The sequence below is a fragment of the Malania oleifera genome, chromosome 11 (assembly GCF_029873635.1).
Source record: "Malania oleifera isolate guangnan ecotype guangnan chromosome 11, ASM2987363v1, whole genome shotgun sequence".
NCBI classification, from domain to species: Eukaryota; Viridiplantae; Streptophyta; class Magnoliopsida; order Santalales; family Ximeniaceae; genus Malania; species Malania oleifera.
Genome location: NC_080427.1, coordinates 77,530,407 through 77,552,082, shown reverse-complemented (window position 1 = coordinate 77,552,082; position 21,676 = coordinate 77,530,407). Strand labels below are relative to the sequence as shown.

Sequence of the window (21,676 nt, the reverse complement as noted above, 5' to 3'; positions counted from 1 at the left end):
CCACACATAATAGACCATGCACTTGGGCATGCCATGTAGTAGCTGCACACACTTGGCCATGCACTAGGGCATGCCATGTAGTAGCCACACACACTAAGCCATAGTTATATGTTGATCGCAAGCGTGTGCATGGAAAGTAGGCAACGGCATGAAGTATGTATGCACTAGGCCATACAGTGACCATGTGTTTATTCAATGCTTTAATCATGAGAATCCAGGCTCTGTTTTGCAAAATTAGTGCTTTATCCAATAGGCGCCTTGGTTGTGTTACCGCATGTCAATGCTAATATGTCAATGCATGTCACCGCATGGCCCAAAGATGACAAATTCGAATCTCAATTATGCGTAAGGCCACACGTGGTTTAGTGTCATCGTGCACTGTGTCACTGTGCACTGTGCACTATGCCCAACGATGACAATCCAAATGTCAACACTGCACACAGCATGTCAATGCATATCACCGCATGCCCACGTAAGAATGTCAATGCTACACAGCATCTCAGCACGTCGCCACACATGTACTCTCGATGCCATTCTTTTATACTTGGTACACTTGAGCATTATGTGCTCTCATTTAAGTTTCAAATCGTTAGCCATTTTGCTTTAATTGGGGAGGGACAAATCGAAGTGACATAGGGCTGAATCTCAGTTGATCATGGCAGCAAGGCCACTTTGCCACTTACAATACGCCGTCGCATATTTAAGTCGTCTGCAAAGGATTCCACCCACAACTCGATAGAAATTTTACTTCAAGGAAGCCTACACGACTCATCTACCACGAGGTCTTGACCTTCGACACGTGCGTTTGGGGGCTATGATGCCCCTACTAAGGGTCAGAAAATGGGCAATGGGCACGTGCATCACTTCTAGCCTGTATTCTAACTTAGAGGCGTTCAGTCATAATCCAACGCATGGTAGCTTCGCGCCACTGGCTTTTCAACCAAGCGCAATGACCAATTGTGCGAATCAATGGTTCCTCTCGTACTAGGTTGAATTACTATTGCAACATTGTCATTAGTAGGGTAAAACTAACCTATCTCACTACGGTCTAAACCCAGCTCACGTTACCTATTGGTGGGTGAACAATCCAACACTTGGTGAATTCTTCTTCACAAAGATAGGAAGAGCCGAAATTGAAGGATCAAAAAGCAACGTCGCTATGAACGCTTGGCTGCCACAAGCCAGTTATCCTTGTGGTAACTTATCTGACACCTCTAGCTTCAAATTTCGAAGGTCTAAAGGATTGATAGGCCACGCTTTCACGGTTCATATTCGTACTGAAAATCAGAATCAAATGAGCTTTTACCCTTTTGTACCACATGAGATTTCTGTTCTTATTGAGCTCATCTTCGGACACCTACGTTATCTTTAAACAGATGTGCCGCCCCAGCCAAACTCCCCACTTGACAATGTCTTCCGCTGGGATCGGCCCATTGAAACAGGCCTTGGGTCCCAAAAAAGGGGCGATAACCCCGCTTCTAATTCACGAAATAAGTAAAATAATGTTAAAAGTAGTGGTATTTCACTTGCGTCGTTTCCGGCTCCCACTCCTACACCTATCAAGTCATTTCACAAAGTCGGACTAGAGTCAAGCTCAACAGGGCCTTCTTTCCCAGCTGATTCTTCCAAGCCCGTTCCCTTGGCTATGGTTTCGCTGGATAGTAGATAGGGACAATGGGAATCTTATTAATCCATTCATGGGCATCACTAATTAGATGACGAGGCATTTGGCTACCTTAAGAGAGTCATAGTTACTCTCTCCATTTACCCGTGCTTGGTTGAATATCTTCACTTTGACATTCAGAGCACTGGGAAGAAATCACATTGCATGAGCATCCATAGGGACCATCGCAATGCTTTGTTTTAATTAAACAGTCGTATTCCCTTTGTTCGTACCAGTTCTGAGTTGACTGTTCAACGCCCGAGGAAGGCCCTCGAGGGAGTAGTTCCTAATCCATCCCCCGAGCATCACGCGATGACCCGCTCTCGCCACGAGAGCAACTCGAGCAGTCCATCGACAGCTGATGGTTTTGAGACTGGGACCCCTGTGCCCAGCCCTCAGAGCCAATCCTTTTCCCGAGGTTACGGATCCATTTTTCTGACTTCCCTTGCCTACATTGGTCAATTGACTAGAGGCTATTCACCTTGGAGACCTGATGCGGTTATGAGTACGACCGGGTGTGGACAGCACTCGGTCCTCTGGATTTTCAAGGGCCGCCAAGGGCGCACTGGACACCGCTCAACGTGCGGTGCTGTTCCAGCCGCTGGACCCTACCTCTGGCTGAGCCATTTCAAGGCTGGGTAAGCTGTTAAACATAAAAGATAACTCTTCCCGAGGCCCACGTCGATGTCTCCGAACTTCCTAAAGTTACCGTCAACTGCCACATCCTTGTTTAGGAATTTTAACTCGATTCCCTTTCGAAGTCCGCGTACTCAGCGCTATTAAACGGCCTTCCCTTTCTTCTTTGGATCGACTAACCCATGTGCAAGTTTCGTTCACATGGACCCTTTCCCCTCTTCGGCTTTCAAAGTTCTCATTTGAATATTTTCTACTACCACCGAGATCCACACCGACGGCAGCTCCACTCAGGCTCACGCCCAACGTTTTGGAGGAACCACTGCGCCCTCCTACTCATCGAGACCTGGAAATTGCCTCGACGGCCGAGTATAGGTTGTGCACTTTAGCGCCATCCATTTTTGGGTCTAGTTTATTCAGCAGGTGAGTTGTTACACACTCCTTAGCAGATTTCGACTTCCATGACCACCGTCATGCTGTCTTAATCGACCAACACCCTTTGTGGGTTCTAGGTTAGCGCACAGTTAGGCACCATAACCCGACTTCCGATTCATCCCGCATTGCCAGTTCTGCTTACCAAAAATGGCCTATTTGGAGCTACCAATTCCATAACATAGCTCAACAAAGTAGCCATGTTGTCTTATCTATTTAAAGTTTTAGAATAGGTCGAGGACGTTGCGCCCCCGATGCCTCTAATCATTAGCTTTACCTGATAGAACTTAAAAAAACTCCAACTATCTTGAGGGAAACTTTGGAGGGAACCAACTACTAGATGGTTCGATTAGTCTTTCGACCCTATACCCAAGTTAGATGAACGATTTGCATGTTAGTATCGCTGCGGGCCTTCACCAGAGTTTCCTCTGGCTTCACCTCGCTCAGGCATAGTTCACCATCTTTCAGGTCTTGACAGGCATGCTCACATTCGAACCCTTCTCAGAAGATTAAGGTCGGTCAGTGGTGCAACCCACAAGGGGATCCTGCCAATTAGCTTCCTTACGCCTTACAAGTTTACTCACTCGTTGACTCGCACACATGTCAGACTCCTTGGTCCGTGTTTCAAGACGGGTCAAACGAGGAGCCCGCAAGCCGATGCTCAGAGCATGCAAGTGCATAAGCACGCCATAACAGCGCGCACTACCCACCACGATCATAGCAACGACATCTCCACAAGCATATCAACAGCCTGGGCTTAGGACGCTGCCACAATCCGCATCGGTCCACATCCCGAGTCGATCGGTGGACCGGCTTATCACCGTTCCACATCCGACCGAGATGCATCGCCGGCCCTCATCCGCTTCCCTCCCGACAATTTCAAGCACTCTTTGACTCTCTTTTCAAAGTCCTTTTCATCTTTCCCTCGCGGTACTTGTTTGCTATCGGTCTCTCGCCAATATTTAGCCTTGGATAGAATTTACCGCCCAATTAGGGCTGCATTCCCAAACAACCTGACTCACTGACAACGCCTCGTAATGCAACAGGGTCCGAGCACGATGGGGCTCTCACCCTCTCTGGCGCCTAGTCCGTCGCTAAGGATGCTTCTATAGACTACAATTCAAACAACATTGTTGTCCGATTCTCAAGTTAGGCTCTTCCCAGTTCGCTCACTGTTACTAAGGGAATCCTTGTAAGTTTCTTTTCCTCTGCTTATTGATATGCTTAAACTCAGCAGGTAGCCCCGCCTACCCTGGGGCCACGATAGAGTATTGTCTTTTATAAACAAATATTAAAGGGTCAAGTGAGATCCTTACGTCAACGCAACTCAAACGATGGAGCATGACACAATGAAAGGGTCTAACAACCACCAATCGCCATTTTGTGTGTCGTCTAAGACCTCGTATTTTCAACCAACCGCCCACAACTAAGTGCACGGGAGGCCAACATCCACCCACATAGTATCCCACCCCCAACATTGTTTTGTGGGAGAGGGTTTAGGGTGACGGATCATGTGACACCCAGGCAGACGTACCCTCAGCCTAATGGCTTCGGGTGCAACTTGCGTTCAAAGACTCGATGATTCATGAGATTCTGCAATTCACACCAAGTATCACATTTTGCTGCGTTCTTCATCGATGCAAGAGCCGAGATATCTGTTGCCGAGAGTCATTATGGTTCAAAAATAAACACATCCCATTGCACCATAGATGAGGCAACAAGAGAATGTTCTTTCATTTCAATTCCTTGCCGCACGCCATGCTTGGGTTATTGTGAAACTCATCGAAATGAGCATGTAAACAAACATGATTTCCCATTCAATTAAAAATGGAAACACCTGCATTGCAATGCTCAAATCAACAAGGGTGAGGCGAGCATGAAGCAATCACCACTATGTAAATAACATGTTCGTATGTCATTCTTTAGCAAGTTTTGACAATGATCCTTTTGCAGGTTCACCTATGAAAACCTTGTTGCAACTTCTCCTTCCTCTAAATGATAAGGTTCAGTAGACTTCTTGCGACATTGCCGGTAGTGAATCTCCTACGTCGCCGTAATCCAGACACTTCACTGGACCATTCAATCGGTAGGAGCAATAGGCGGTGTGTACAAAGGGTAGGGACTTAGTCAATGCGAGCTGATGACTCGCGCTTACTAGGAATTCCTCGTTGAAGACCAACAATTGCAATGATCTATACCCATCATGATGAAATTTCAAAGATTACCCAGGCCTTTTGGCCAAGGCTATAGACTCGTTGAATACATCAGTGTAGCGCGCTTGCGGCCCAGAACATCTAAGGGGATCACAGACCTGTTATTGCCTCAAACTTCTGTGGCCTAATTGGCTATAGTCCCTCTAAAAAGCTGGTCATGAAGGGTTACCTCCATATAGCTAGTTAGCAGGATGAGGTCTCGTTTGTTAACAGAATTAACCAGATAAATCGCTCCACTAACTAAGAATAGCCATGCACTGCCACCCATAGAATCAAGAAAGAGCTCTCAGTCAGTCATGGCCATGTTAGAGAGAGAAGCTCTCACCTCTCTCTAGGGAGAGGTGCTTGTCCGTGCGGTTGAGTGGTGATTCCTTCCTTGATTTCTCCTTGATTCTTGCTGGCGTGGTGTTTTGGGTTATTCCTGGTGTGTGTTTGAGTTCCGATCCTGTTGCTCCAACTTGTTTGTTGGATTTTGGTTTGATCTCAAGCCTCGGGAGTTTTCCCGGCCATGTGGTTTTGAATATAGGCTCGTCAGAATGTTCAAAGGTGAACGATACTATGAACATCGATTATGATCCTATCCGAGAGCAAATGAACGAGAATGGAAGATTGATGATGCCCTAGATTTCATTAAAAGGTGGGGGGGATATTTGGAGATATGGAGGTTAAGGAATGACCAAGAGATTCTCGTTGAATATGTGAGACTGCAGAAGGAGGTTAAGATGAAAATGGTTTAGACTGGAGCCAATCGATCTCCTGAGGCTATCATGGATTTGATTCAGAAGCACCTTGGTCTTACTGCATATGGCTTGGATGGTTCTTGTGGGGTTGATTCCATAGCTAAGCTGGGGTTGTCAACCCAGATGGTGCTCAGTGAAAAAATTATGGAGGCGTTGGGACTGGTGAAGGATGATTCTTGCCATTCCAATAGGGATAATGTTGAGGCTTTTGTGGGTAAAAGACATCTTTGGGGAGATAAGGATCTTCCTGGCCCTGAAGGAATGAGTCCAAATAAAGCTCAAACCAAAGTAGCTGAGAAGGAAATACGTGGGGATAGAATGGTTACCAGAAACAACAAAAGGGTACCGTGGTCTAAACTTTTTACAAACAATAGGAGGCCTGAATCATGTACCCCTATCCCTTCTTTCCCCTCCGATGGCCAAGGTGCGAGGCTGAAGTTATCTGACTTATCAAGACCTGAGGATTTATACTTGAAATGTCTTGTAGGATATTTTGTTAGCAAGTTTCCTGGTGTTAATGCCCTGAATGCTATTGTGAATTCGTGAAAGGCACAGGTTACATATATCATACATGTTGATGATTGGATTGTCTTTAAGTTTTAGAATGAGGAGGATATGGAAAGAGTAATGCAGAAAGCTCCATACATTATCAAGGGTAGGACTCTGTTCATTAAGAAAATGCCTAAAAACTTCCAGTTTGGCCCTAATCATCGAACAGTCCTTCCTGTATGGATTCAATTGAGGAATCTGCCTATGGATGTGGACTCCCTAAGGTCTGGGGAGAATCTGTTCTAAAATAGGGAAGCCAATGTGTGCAGATAAAATGACTATGATGCAGGCCAAGGTATCATTTGCTAGGGTACTTGTGGAATTGGATGTAGCAAAAAGGATGAAACACTCAGTTAAAATATTTCTTCCTAATGATGTTGAGTTAAATCAGGAAATAATGTATGAGAATCCCCCTAAATAATGCACTTTTTGTAAACATGTTGGCCATTCTGTCAACATGTGCGGGATTGGAAAGGCTTCTATAGGGCATGAACACCAAAAGGTTTATGTGGCAAAAGGCAATGCTGATGGGAGTCTCCCTGGTGATTAAAAAAAAAATGGAGAATCAAGAGGGGGGCTGGGGAAGGAAAGGTCCTTTCCAGCTCCATACATGCAGATGGCAATTTGACCTCCCAATCAAAGGGTGGGGTAGACTCTGCTGTTGCCTGTGGGGATGTTAGTTGTCCTTTGGGAGATCCTTAATTGAAAGGCATAATGAACCTAGAGTTTGATCATGGTAAAGCTCATGAAGGTTTGGTTGATATCCTGTTTCTAGAAGCTATTTTGGAGGCTTGCTCCCCAGGGGGTATTGGTTTTCCTTCTGATCTTGCGAAAGGAGATAGTTTAGTTCTTCCTTTAGTTCACGATATTGAATTATAGGGTGAGAGGTTGGAAGCTAGCTATTGTGATTCCCCTGTGGAGCCAGTGCAGGATAATTCACAGGATGTAGTTTGTGCTCTTCTGGCTCGAGGTGGTCAAATAAGGAGGGAAGATATAAAGAAGCCAGTTCAGTCAGGAAAGGAATCATCTGAGGGGTTTACAGTTGTGAAGAGCAGGAAAAATGTAAAGAAGGGTGGAGGATCATCACAAGCTAAAAGGAAAGGAGGGCCAGGCCCTCGTCCTTCATCACTAAGATAGCATCATGGAATATTAGGGGTCTGAATCGACCCCTGAGACAAAATGGGATTGCTAATCTCATTAAGAATAATAGATTAGATGTTATGGGGATCTTAGAAACTAAGCTTACAGTAGAGAAGCTGCAAGCAATAAAGGATAGAAAAGTCAGTACCTGGGATCAGGTGAACAATTTTGAGATTTATAGGGCTTGAAGAATTGCTATTTTGTGGAATCCATAGAAGGTACAGTTACAGGTGTTGAAAATGAATCCTCAAGCAATACACTGTACAGTCAAATGTAGAGTAACTTCAAATGAGTTTCTGGTGAGCTTCATCTACGAATTCAACTCACTAGTAGGCAGAAGAGACCTATGGAGAGACATCTGTCAGATTAGGGGTACATTTCAGGTCCTTGGTTATTGTTAGGGGACTTCAATTGTGTTCTCAGTCTGGAGGAAAAGAAAAATGGTATACCCCCCACGGCTTATGAGATAAATGACTTTAGGGAATGCTGCATTGAAGTCGGGCTAATTGATCTGAATTCTTCTGGTAGTTGGCTCACCTTGTCGAATGGTAATGTATGGTGCAAACTAGATAGAGCATTGGTTAATTAGGAATGGTTGATGAAAAGTTGACATGCTCAGGTACATTTCCAATTCCCAGGTATCTTCTCAAACCACTCTGTATGCATGTTGTCTCTGTTTTAAGGGCAGAATCTGGGTAGAGTCCCTTTTAAATTCTTTAACATGTGGGTAAATCATGGAGACTTCCAGAGGATAGTTGGGAATGCTTGGAAATCCTAGTATGATGGCTATAGCCAGTATTGCTTGGTAAAGAAGCTATAATCCTTAGAAAGGCCATTGAAGATTTTAAATAACCTACATTTCTCCTATATAACTGCCAGAGCAGAAAGAGCAAGTAATGAACTCCTTGAACTTCAGAAGAAACTACATGATCTCCCTATATGTCCGAAGTTGAAGGATAAATTGGTGGACAAGAGAAAGGAAGCAGGAAGACTAGAAGAGGCAAATAGTGCTTTTATGGCTCAGGTGGTTAAGAACAAATATCTAAAGGCTTGTGATAGGGGTTCATCCTATTTTCATGCTATATTGAAAAAGAATCAAATGAGAAATCATATTGCAGCTATAACAAAGCAGAATGGTAAATTAACTACATCATATGACCAAGTGGCATTGGAGTTCTTAAAGCACTATGAATTGCTGCTGGGAAAGAAGCAGAAATGTTCAAAGTTGGATCCACAGGTGGTTGCGAAGGGCCCTATCATTAGTGAAGAAAGGGGTAAACTCATGACTACTCTAGTTTCAAACTAGGAAATCAGAGATGCTCTGTTCAGTATAAAGGATAGTAAATTTCCTGGACCAGATGGTTTTTCTGCTTGTTTCTTCAAATAGGTATGGCCCATTGTTGGGGTGGAGGTGTCTGATGCAGTAAAGGAGTCTTTTATTACTGGGAGATTATTAAAACAACTCAACCACTCCATTATTGCCCTGATCCCAAAAGCTAGTCATGCCAGCTCTGTGGGGGACTATAAACTTATCTCTTGTTGCAATGTAATTTATAAGATTATCTCCAAAATTGTTGCTGCCAGAATTAAGCCCTGTCTTGAGGATCTTATAAATCCTGCTAAAGATGCTTTCATCCATAATAGGAGTGTGGTTGAAAATATCTACCTGGTGCAGGAATTGATCAGGGGTTATGCAAGAAAAAGGGTCTCTCCTAGGTGTCTATTGAAGGTGGATTTGAGGAAGGCTTTTGATTCTGTGAACTGGTCTTTCCTCTCTGAACTGTTGGTGCATTTGAAGTTCCCCCCTTTGATGGTCTCTTGGATCTTGGAGTGTGTATCTACCACTTATTTTTCCATCTGCCTAAATGGGAGATTGTATGGTTTCATTAAAGGAAAACAAGGCCTTAGACAAGGGGACCCTATCTCTCCTTTCCTCTTTGTAATTTGTATGGAGTACTTGTTTAGGTTATTGAGCTCTTTGGCAGGGAATTTCTGGTTTAATTAACACCCGAAATGTCAAGAACTGGGGATAACTCATTCGATTTTTGCAAATGACCTTATGTTATTCTCAAGGGGTGATGAAGCTTTTGTAAAATACTTAATGGAGTGTTTGGGAAAATTTTCCAACTGCTCTGGTATGGTTGTCAATAGCCAGAAATCTAACCTTTATCAGGCAGGGATAAAGAGTGAAGTTCTTGGGCAGATCCTGAGCTTAACTGGTATGAACTTGGGGGATTATCCTTTTCTGTATCTGGGTGTCCTTCTACTGGCTTACAGATTAACTTCTGCTCACTACGGCTCACTAATTAACAGAATTTCAGACTTGTTAAAGGAGTGGCCAGGTAACACACTATCATATGCAGGGAAGTTGGAGATTTTGAACTCAATCATTCAAGGGGTGGAATGTTTTTGGCTTACCATTTTTCCTATCCCCTTAAATGTGCTTAACTGGATTGTTAAGTTGTGCAAAGTTTTCTTGTGCAGTGGCAGAAGAAAGCCTTTAGTGGCCTGGCAGGTTGTGTGCCTTCTAAAAGATAAAGGTGGACTTGGGGTGTTTGACTTAACCTCTTGGAACAAGGCTCTTTTGACTCAAGCTATTTGGAACATACACTCCAAAAAGGATTCTATCTGGATAAAATGAATTCACCATTACTACCTTTACAATGATAGCTTTTGAGGGGTGTCTGCTAAGAAGGAGGACTCCCAACTGTTCAAGAAATTACTGGAAATCAGAGATCTTCTGGTGGTTAAATTTGGGAGCACAAGAAGGGTTGTGGAACTGCTGGAAGAGTGGGGACTGAATTCCCATATCTGTTATGAATTCTGGAGGGAAAAGAGACAAAAAATTCCATGGGCCAGGGATGTGTGGTTTAATGGATCTCAGCTAAAGCATGCCTTCTGTCTTTGGTTGGCTATGAGGGGAAAACTTCTTACTTGTGACCTGTTGGTAGGAGTAGAAGCTGATCTGAATTGCACTTTCTGTAAGGCTAAAAAAGAATCCTTGGAGCACCTTTTCTTCAAATGTAAATTCTCAAAGGAGGTGGAAGGACATAAGAAGTTGGCTGGGCCTAAGGAAGAGTATGACTACCATTAAAGCTGTAGTTAAATGGATGCATAAGGAGGCTAAGGGCAGCTGCATTCAGTCTGCAGGGAAGAAAATTGCACTGGCTACAACTATATATTTCTTATGGAATTTTAGGAACAAAAAAAAATTTGAGGGACAAGTGATTTCCCATTTGGAGCTTGTTAAAGTAATCCAAAGGCACACTTTCATGGTGGTTTTCAACAAATATGGGATATACTCAGTCTATTAACTTCAAAGGATGTCCAAAAGAGCATATTTTGTAAAGAAATAGTCATTATGACTCCTAGGAATGCCTAGGTTTTTGATGTAATTGTGATTTGCCAAAGTTGGCCCCAGGTTGCTTGAGTTTTGATGTACTCTTTGATTTCACTAATGTGTAAGAATGGGGAATTGTTTCCCATTTGCTTATCCTGGGGATGCCCAGAGTACTTGTAAATACTTAATTGATCAAATATACTTTTACCCTTTTATAAAAAAAAAAAGAAAAAGCTCTCAGTCTGTCAATCCTTACTATGTCTGGACTTGGTAAGTTTTTCCGTGTTGAGTCAAATTAAGCCGCAGGCTCCACTCCTAGTGGTGCCCTTCTATCAATTCCTTTAAGTTTCAGCCTTGCAGCCATACTCACCCCGGAACCCAAAAATTTTGATTTCGCATAAGGTGCCAGCGGAGTCTTATAAGCAACATCCGCTGATCCCTGGTCGGCATCATTTATGGCTGAGACTAGGATGGTATCTGTTCGTCTTCGAGCCCCCAACTTTCGTTCTTGATTAATGAAAACATCCTTGGAAAATGCTTTCGCAGTTGTTCATCTTTCATAAATCCAAGAATTTCACCTCTGACTATGAAATACGAATGCCCCCAACTGTCCCTGTTAATCATTACTCCGATCCCGAAGGCCAACAGAATAGGACCGAAATCCTATGATGTTATCCCATGCTAATGTATCCAGAGAGTAGGCTTGCTTTGAGCACTCTAATTTCTTCAAAGTAATAGCATCGGAGGCACGACTCTGCCAATTAAGGCCAGGAGCGCATCGCTGATAAAAGGGATGGGATGACCAGTGCACACCAAAAGGCAGACCGGTCAACCTAACCCAAGGTCAAAGTACGAGCTTTTTAACTACAACAACTTAAATATACGCTATTGGGGCTAGAATTACCGCGGCTGCTAGCACCAAACTTGCCCTCCAATGGATCCTCGTTAAGAGATTTAGATTGTACTCATTCCAATTACAAAACTCATAGAGCCCAGTATTGTTATTTATTGTCACTACCTCCCCGTGTCAGGATTGGGTAATTTGCACGCCTGCTGCCTTCCTTGGATGTGGTTGTTGTTTCTTAGGCTCCCTCTCCGGAATTGAATCCTAATTCTCCGTTACCCGTCACCACCATGGTAGGCCACTATCCTATAATTGAAAGTTGATAGGGCAGATATTTGAATAATGCATCGCCGGCACCAAGGTCGTGTGATCCATCGAGTTATCATGAATCATCAGAGCAACGGGCAAAGCCCACGTTGACCTTTTATCTAATAAATGCATCCCTTCCAGAAGTCGGGGTTTGTTGCACATATTAGCTCTAGAATTACTATAGTTATCCGAGTAGAAAATACCATCAAACAAACTATAACTGATTTAATGAGCCATTCGCAGTTTCACAGTCTGAATTAGTTCATATTTACACATGCATGGCTTAATCTTTGATACAAGCATATGACTAGGGGTAGGATCTACTAGGTAGCATTCCTTATCGACACTGACACCGTATGAGCCTAAAAGGAATTCAAAGCAAGTGTCGTCATCGTGTATTGCATCAAGTGATAAACACTTGGTTAAGGGCACATTGGAGTGTAAATCCCATCCCCGCACAAGGTTCTGTATTCGAGAGCACGAGCAATTGAGAACCGAACAAACCATGAGCATAACACACACAAGTGAAACATATGCATGGATCGTAGGGGTTGCATCTAGGTTCACCATACACCCTGAAAAGAGGCGTATGGCAAAAATAGAGACATCAATCAATAATTCCTTCAACTTAGGTAGGCAACACAGGAATCAATATTTTGCCCAAGGAAGCAATTCACTTGAAGCAACAATGAAAAGGAATGCATGAGTACAGTTCTCAGCATCAGCAAAGAGCCAGCAAACCCACACAAACCAATGGCCACTCACACACCATCGCATACACTTGACCATAAACCCAAAAAAATGCAATGTAATTCACTAGGAAAAAAAGCCTTGCGCAAATATACACACATTAAATAGGATTGTAGAAGCACCGCTACGCGCGACAACAACATAACCAACAATTCCTCAGAGAACATTCTTCAAGAATGAAAGTATAGGGAATGCATGTAAACACAAATAAGATATTATACTAGCTTTAAATGAAAGCAATCAACATCCAATGTCAACAACATAGGCATCAATGGCTATCATAAAGCCAATACAATGGCATAATTGTATAAACATCCACTAAATTGGGTGTGGTAGAGATATCAAAGGAAATCAATACCCAATGACAAGATATAAGCATCATGGCCATGAATGGTTGTGTCAACAGTAATCATTTGCTTAACCGCATAGCCCAATGATCGCAAATCTGAATGTTTCCCGCATGGCCACGAATGGTTGTGTCAACGATAGGGATTTGGTTAACCACATAACCCAACGATGACGAATCCAAATGTCAACAACGCCAACTACAAATCCGCGCATGGCCACGAATGGTTGTGTCAACGATAAGCATTTGGTTAACCACATGGCCCAATGATGACAAATCCAAATGTCAACAATACCGATTACACATCCGCGCATGGCCATGAATGGTTGTGTCAACGATAAGCATTTGGTTAACCACATGACCCAACGATGACGAATTCGAATGTCAACAACGCCAACTACACATCCGCGCATGGCCACGAATGGTTGTGTCAACGATAAGCATTTGGTTAACCACATGCCCCAACGATGACAAATCCAAATGTCAACAATGCCGATTACACATCCGCGCATGGCCATGAATGGTTGTGTCAACGATAAGCATTTGGTTAACCACATGAACCAACGATGATGAATCCAAATGTCTAGAACGCCAACTACACATCCCCACATGGCCACGAATGGTTGTGTCAACGATAAGCATTTGGTTAACCACATGGCCCAATAATGATGAATCTGAATGTCAACAATGCTGATTACACATCCACACATAGCCATGAATGGTTGTGTCAACGATATGCATTTGGTTAACCACATGGCCCAACGATGACAAATCCGAATGTTAACAATGTCGATTACACATCCACTCATGACCACGAATGGTTGTGTCAATGATAAGCATTTGGTTAACCGCATGACCCAACGATGATAAATTCGAATGTCAACAATTCCCACTACACATCCGCGCATGGCCACGAATGGTTATCAATGATAAGAATTTGGTTGATCACATGGACCAACAATGACAAATCTGAATGTCAACAATTCCCACTGCACATCCGCGCAAGGCCATGAATGGTTGTCAATGATAAGCATTTGGTTAACCGCATGGCCCAATGATGACAAATCTGAATGTCAACAATTCCCACTACACATCCGTGCATGGCCATGAATGATTGTCAATGATAAGCATTTGGTTAACTGCATGGCCCAACGACGAAAAATCCCAATGTCAACAATTCCCACTACACATCTGTGCATGGTCACGAATCGTTGTCAACGATAAACATTTGGTTAACCGCATGGCCCAACGATGACAAATTTGAATGTCAACAATTTCCACTACACATCCGTGCATGGCCACGAATGATTGTCAATGATAAGCATTTGGTTAACTGCATGACCCAACAATGACAACATGAATGTCAACGATGCCCAGAGCATGTCAACGAAGGGCCATGTGGCCAACCCACCATTGACAAATTTCGAGGAAGTTTGTGTGCATATGATGCGGTTTGGTTTGGTTTTATGAAGGGAGAGAAAAATTTCTGAGAGATGTTTTCTATTATGGGAAGGGCATAACAAAGGCTACCTCCAAAAAAATTTTCTAAATTTTCCAAGCTCCGGTGTAGTTATTATTAATTTTTAAATTAAAAATAGTAAAAATTTAGGGAAAATAGCAAATAAAATTGGAAATTTATGAAAATTTGTTGGGACGTAGAGTGGTCTATTTGGAGGCCACGGGTACTTGGATTTTGTGTTTTGCACTCTTGTAAATCTAGGAACATGCCGGGGATGGCAGCCGTGCACGGCGTGCGGGTTGGTACAATTTTTTTTGTGGTTAGGCCTTCAAGGAGGGTGCATCATGACTTCCTTCCAAGGGGCTTTCTTATCCCCATGATGCTACCCAATGGCCCCGTCCACCAATTATTTCGGCATGCCGCGTCACGCCATGTACTAGCCACACACACTAGGCCATGCACTAGCCACGCCATGCCGCGTTATGTCCTGCCGTGTCATGTCAGGTTGTATCATGTCATGCCGTGTCATGTCATGTCATGTCGTGTCATGTCATGTACTAGCCACACACACACACGGCCATGCACTAACCATGTCATGCCATGTCATGTCGTGTCGTGTCGTGTCATGTCATGTCATGTCGTGTCATGTTATGCACTAGCCACAAACACACTAGGCCATGCACTAACCATGTCATGCCATGTCATGTCATACCGTGTCATGTCAAGTACTAGCCACACACACTAGGCCATGCATTAACTATGTCATGCCATGTCATCTCATGTTGTGCCATGTCGTGTCACGTCATGTCATGCCGTGTCATGCCATGCCCTAGCCACACACACACTAGGGTATGCACTAACAATGTCATACCGTGTCATGTCATGCCGTGTCGTGTCGTGCTATGTCATGTCATGCCTTGTAATGTCACGCACTAGCCACACACATAGTAGGCCATGCACTAATCATGTCATGCCGTGTCATGTCATATCGTGTCATGTGATGTTGGGTCATGTTATGCCGTGTCATGTCATACCGTGTCATGTCAAGTACTAGCCACACACACACTAGGCTATGCACTAACCATGTCATGTTGTGTCATGTCGTGTTGTGTCATGTCATGTCATGTACTTGCCACACACACACACGGCTATGCACTAACCATGTCGTGTCGTGTCATGTCGTGTCATGTTATGTCGTGTCATGTCATGTCATGCACTAGCCACACATACACTAGGCCATGCACTAACCATGTCATGTCATGTCATGTCATATCGTGTCATGTCATACAGTATCATGTCATGCTGTGTCATGTCACGTACTAGCCACACACATGCTAGGCCATGCATTAACCATGTCATGTTGTGTCATGCCATGTCATGTCATGTCATGTACTAGCCACACACACTAGGCCATGCACTAACCATGTCATGTCGTGTCATGTCGTGTCATGTCATGCACTAGCCACACACACACTAGGCCATGCACTAACCATGTCATGCCATGTCATGTCATACCGTGTCATGTCATGCCGTGTTATGTCATGTACTAGCCACACACACACTAGGCCATACACTAATTATGCCATGTTGCGTCATGTCATGTCGTGTCATGGCATGCTGTGTCATGTCATGCCGTGTCATGTCATGCCGTGTCGTGTCATGTCGCGTAGTAGTCACACACAATAGGCCATGCACTAGGACATGCCATGTAGTAGCCACGCACACTAGACCATGTCATCCATGTAGTAGCCACACACTCTAGGCCATGTCATGCCATGTAATAGCCACACACACTAGGCCATGTCATGCCATGTAGTAGCCACACACAATAGACCATGCACTTGGCCATGCCATGTTGTAGCTGCACACACTTGGACATGCACTAGGACATGCTATGTAGTACCCACGCACACTGGGCCATAGTTATATGTCGATCGCCAGCGTGTGCATGGAAAGTAGGCAGCGATATGTAGTATGTATGCACTAGGCCATACGATGACCATGTGTTTATGCCATGCTTTAATCATGAGAATCCAACCTCCGTTTTGCAAAATTAGTGCTTTATCCAATAGGCTCCTTGGTTATGTTACCGCATGTCAATGCTGACATGTCAACGCATGTCAGTGCATGGGGCAACGATGGCAATCCGAATGTCGACACTACACACAACATGTTAACGCATAGCCCAACAATTGTAATCCAAATGTCGACGCATGCCAACGCATGTCACCGCATGGCCCAACAATGACAAATATGGATCTCAATAATGCGTAAGGCCATGCGTGGTTTAGTGTCACCGTGCATTATGCCCAACGATGACCCATTCGAATGTCAACGCATGCCAACGCAGGTCACCGCATGGCCCAAAGATGACAAATTCGAATCTCAATAATGCGTAAGGCCACACGTGGTTTAGTGTCATCGTGCACCGTGTCACCGTGCACCGTGCACTATGCCCAACGATGACAATCCAAATGCCAACACTTCATACAGCATGTCAACACATATCACTGCATGGCCACATAGGAATGTCAACGCTACCCAGCATGTTAGTGCATCGCCACATATGGACTCTCGATACCATTCTTTTATACTTGGTACACTTAAGCATTATGTGCTCTCATTTAAGTTTCAAACCTTTAGCCATTTTGCTTTAATTGGGGAGGGAAGAATCGAAGCGACATATGGTTGAATCTCAGTGGATCGTGGAAGCAAGGCCACTCTGCCACTTACAATACCCCGTCCCATATTTAAGTCATCTGCAAAGGATTTTACCCACTACTCGATAGAAATTTTACTTCAAGGAAGCCTACATGACTCATCTGTCGCGAGGTCTTGACCTTTGACACGTGCCTTTTGGGGCTATGATGCCTCTACAAAGGGTCGAAAAATGGGCAATGGGCACATGCATCGCTTCTAGCCTGAATTCTGATTTAGAGGCGTTCAGTCATAATCCAACGCACGGTAGCTTCGCGCCACTGGCTTTTTAACCAAGCGCAATGACCAATTGTGTGAATCAGTGGTTCCTTTCGTATTAGGTTGAATTACTATTGTAACACTGTCATCAATAGGGTAAAACTAACCTATCTCACTATGGTCTAAACCCAGCTCACGTTCCCTATTGGTGGGTGAACAATCCAACACTTAGTGAATTCTGCTTTACAATGATAGGAAGAGCCGGCATCGAAGGATCAAAAAGCAACGTCGTTATGAACGCTTGGCTGCCACAAGCCAGTTATCCCTGTGGTAACTTTTCTAACACCTCTAGCTTCAAATTTCGAAGGTCTAAAGGATCGATAGGCCACGCTTTCACGGTTCGTATTTGTACTGAAAATCAGAATCAAATGAGCTTTTACCCTTTTGTTCCACACGATATTTATGTTCTCGTTGAGCTCTTCTTAGCAAACCTGTGTTATCTTTTAACAGATGTGCCGCCCCAGCCAAACTCCCCACCTGACAATGTATTCCGCCATGATCGGCCCATCGAAATAGGCCTTGGGTCCAAGAAAAGGGGCGATAACCCCGCCTCTCATTCACTGAATAAGTAAAATAACATTAAAAGTAGTGGTATTTCACTTGCGCCGTTTCCAGCTCCCACTTATCCTCCACCTCTTAAGTCATTTCACAAAGTCGGACAAGAGTCAAGCTCAACAGGGTCTTCTTTCCCCGCTGATCCTGCCAAGCTCGTTCCCTTGGCTGTGGTTTCCCTGAATAGTAGACAGGGACAGTGGGAATCTCGTTAATCCATTTATGCGCATCACTAAATAGATGACGAGGCATTTGGCTACCTTAAGAGAGCCATAGTTACTCCCGCTATTTACCCGTGCCTGGTTGAATTTATTCACTTTGACGTTCAGAGCACTGGGCATAAATCACATTGCGCGAGCGTCCATAGGGACAATCGCAATTCTTTTTAATTAAACAGTCGGATTCCCCTTGTCCATACCAATTCTGAGTTGACTGTTCGACGCCCGAGGAAGGCCCCCGAAGGAGTCGTTCCCAATCCGTCCCCTAAACAACACGCGACGAGCCACTCTCGCCGCGAGAGCGGCTCGAGCAGTCCATCGACAGCTGACGATTTCGAGACTTGGACCCCTGTGCCCAACCCTCAGAGCCAATCCTTTTCCCGAGGTTATAGATCCATTTTGCTGACTTCCCTTGCCTACATTGTTCCATCGATGCAAGAGCCGAGATATCCGTTGCCGAGAGTCATTATGGTTCAAAAATAAACACATCCCATTGCACCGTAAACGAGGCAACAAGATAATGTTCTTTCATTTCAACTCTTTGGCACCTGTCGCGCCGGGGTTATTGTGAAACTGATCAAAATTAGCATGCAAACAAACATGATTTCCCATTCAATAAAAAATGGGAAACACCTACGTTGCATTGTTCAAATCGACAAGGGTGAGGCGAGCATGAAGCAATCACCACTATGTAAATAACATGTTTGCGGGTCATTCTTTGGCAAGTTTTGACAATGATCCTTCTGCAGGTTCACCTACGGAAACCTTGTTACGACTTCTCCTTCCTCTAAATGATAAGGTTCAGTGGACTTCTTGCGACGTCGCCGGCAGCGAACCGCCCACGTCGCCGCAATCCGAACACTTCACCGGACCATTCAATCGGTAGGAGCGACGGGCGGTGTGTACAAAGGGCAGGGACGTAGTCAACGCGAGCTGATGACTCGTTCTTACTAGGAATTCCTCGTTGAATACCAACAATTGCAATGATCTATCCCCATCGTGATGAAATTTCAAAGATTACCCGAGCCTGTCGGCCAAGGCTATAAACTTGTTGAATACATCAGTGTAGCGCGCGTGCGGCCCAGAACATCTAAGGGCATCATAGACCTATTATTGCCTCAAACTTTCGTCACCTAATTGGCCATAGTCCCTCTAAGAAGCTGGCTATGAAGGGTCACCTCCACATAGCTAGTTAGCAAGCTGAGGTCTCGTTCGTTAACGGAATTAACTAGATAAATTGCTCCACCAACTAAGAACGGCCATGCACCACCACCCATAGAATCAAGAAAGAGCTCTTGATTCAAGTCGTGCCTAGGTGAAATTGTTAATCCAGCTCAAGTAGCATTTATTTAGAATAGAAGTATGGTTGAATGCATCTATTTGATGCAAGAGCTAATCAGAGGGTATGCTAGAAAGAGGGTTTCTCCCAGATGTCTATTGAAAATAGACTTAAGAAAAGCATATGATACTGTGGATTGGACCTTTCTTGCTGAATTACTGGTACACCTTAAATTTCCCCCTCTGATGATCAATTGGTTATTGGAGTGTGTCACAACCACATCTTTCTCCATCTCCCTCAATGGAAGGTTGTTTAGGTTCTTCAAAGGAAGACAAGGTCTGAGACAAGGAGACCCCATATCCCCTCTCCTCTTTGTTATATGTATGGAGTATCTCTCAAGGCTACTGAAAACTTTAAAAGGAAAATTCCACTTTAATTTCCACCCGAGATGTGAAGTGCAGGGCTTAACTCACCTGATATTTGCAGATGACCTTATGCTCTTTTCTAGGGGAGACTTGTTGTCAGTGAGGTACTTAATGGAATGCTTGGAAAAATTTTCTAAGTGCTCGGGGCTAGCAGCTAATAGCCTGAAATCAAATTTGTACCAAGCAGGGATAAAAGATCAAGAACTGGAGAAGATCCTGAGTTTTTCTGGTATGAATTTGGGTGATCTTCCTTTTAGATAACTGGGGGTTCCTTTGCTATTTGCCAGGATGAATTCGGCACATTACAGCCCATTGATCAATAAAATTTATGAAATGTTCAAGGATTGACCAGGTAAGACTCTTTCATACTCAAGGAAGCTTGAGATCATAAACTCTATCATTCAGGGGGTGGAATGTTTTTGGCTTGCCATTTTTCCTATCCCCTTAAATGTGCTATATCAGATTATAAAGCTGTGTAGAGTCTTCTTGTGGGGTGGAAGGAGGAAGCCACTGGTGGCATGGAAGGATGTGTGTCTCCCAAAAGATGAAGGTGGCCTGGGGGTTGTTAACTTATACTCCTGGACTATGGCACTGTTAACTAAAGCTCTTTGGAACATTCACTCCAAAAAAGATTCTCTATGGGCCAAGTGGATATGTCATAATTATTTAAACAACTACTGCATCTGGGAGATCACAACAAAAAAAGAGGACTTACCACTATTCAAAGAGCTGCTGGATATCTGAGACCAGTTGGTGGGTAAAGCTGGGAGTGTGGGAAGAGCTGTTTAACTATTGGAGGAATGGAGAGATAATTCACACACCTGCTATGAGTTTTGGAGAGAAAGAAAGCATAAAGTCCCATGGGCTAAGGAAGTTTGGTATAATGGATCTTTACCTAAGCATTCTTTTTGTCTGTGGCTTGCTGTAAGTGATAAACTCCCTACTTGTGACAAACTGGAAGGGATCAAAACTAATCCAAGATGTTCCTTTTGCAATGAGGATGCTGAAACCATGGAACACTTGTTCTTCAAACGTAAATTCTCATTTGAGATTTGGAAGAACATTAAGGGATGGCTGGGGATGAAAAGAAGCATGACAACTATTAAGGCTGCAGTCAAGTGGATGCACAAGGAGGCTAAAGGAAACAACCTTAACCGCAACATTGTATTTTTTATGGCATTTTAGGAACAAGAATAGATTTGAGGGACATTTAATTTCCCCTTTGAGCTTGTTAGAGTAATTCAACAATACATCTACATGGCTGTTTTTAACAAATTTGAATTGTTTCTTGTTAACTAGTTCACTTGACATGTATGAATTGGCCTAAATGGCCCCTAGGGATGCCTAGGTTTTGATGTATGCTTGAGTACCATATGGAGTCTCCTGGGTATGCCCGGGATTTTTGATGTAATCAAGGATCTAGTTGTAATCTTCTAGATGAATTTGTTCCTTGTTGGTTTACCTGGGGATGCCCAGAGTAGCTGTATATACTCACTTTGATCAATATACATTTACCTTTTGATAAAAAAGAAAAAGAAAAAGAAAGAGCTCTCAGTCAGTCAAGGGTGTCAGAGAGAGAAACTCTCCCTTCTAAGGTTAACCACATGGCCCAACGATGACAAATCCAAATGTCAACAATGCCGATTATACATCCGCACATGGCCATGAATGGTTGTGTCAACGATAAGCATTTGGTTAACCACATGACCCAACGATGACGAATTCAAATGTCAACAATGCCAACTACACATCCATGCATGACCATGAATGGTTGTGCCAATGATAAGCATTTGGTTAACCATATGGCC

General features: G+C 43.8%; 2 non-coding genes across 2 annotated transcripts; both read right to left on the bottom strand.

Annotated features, from left to right (window-relative positions):
- Positions 1 to 617: 617 nt before the first annotated feature.
- On the bottom strand, positions 618 to 3,989 carry LOC131143631 (28S ribosomal RNA). The gene has a single exon (XR_009133615.1). It is a non-coding gene; the product is annotated as a 28S ribosomal RNA (ribosomal RNA).
- A 253-nt stretch (positions 3,990 to 4,242) lies between these two features.
- On the bottom strand, positions 4,243 to 4,398 carry LOC131143663 (5.8S ribosomal RNA). The gene has a single exon (XR_009133645.1). It is a non-coding gene; the product is annotated as a 5.8S ribosomal RNA (ribosomal RNA).
- Positions 4,399 to 21,676: the final 17,278 nt, after the last annotated feature.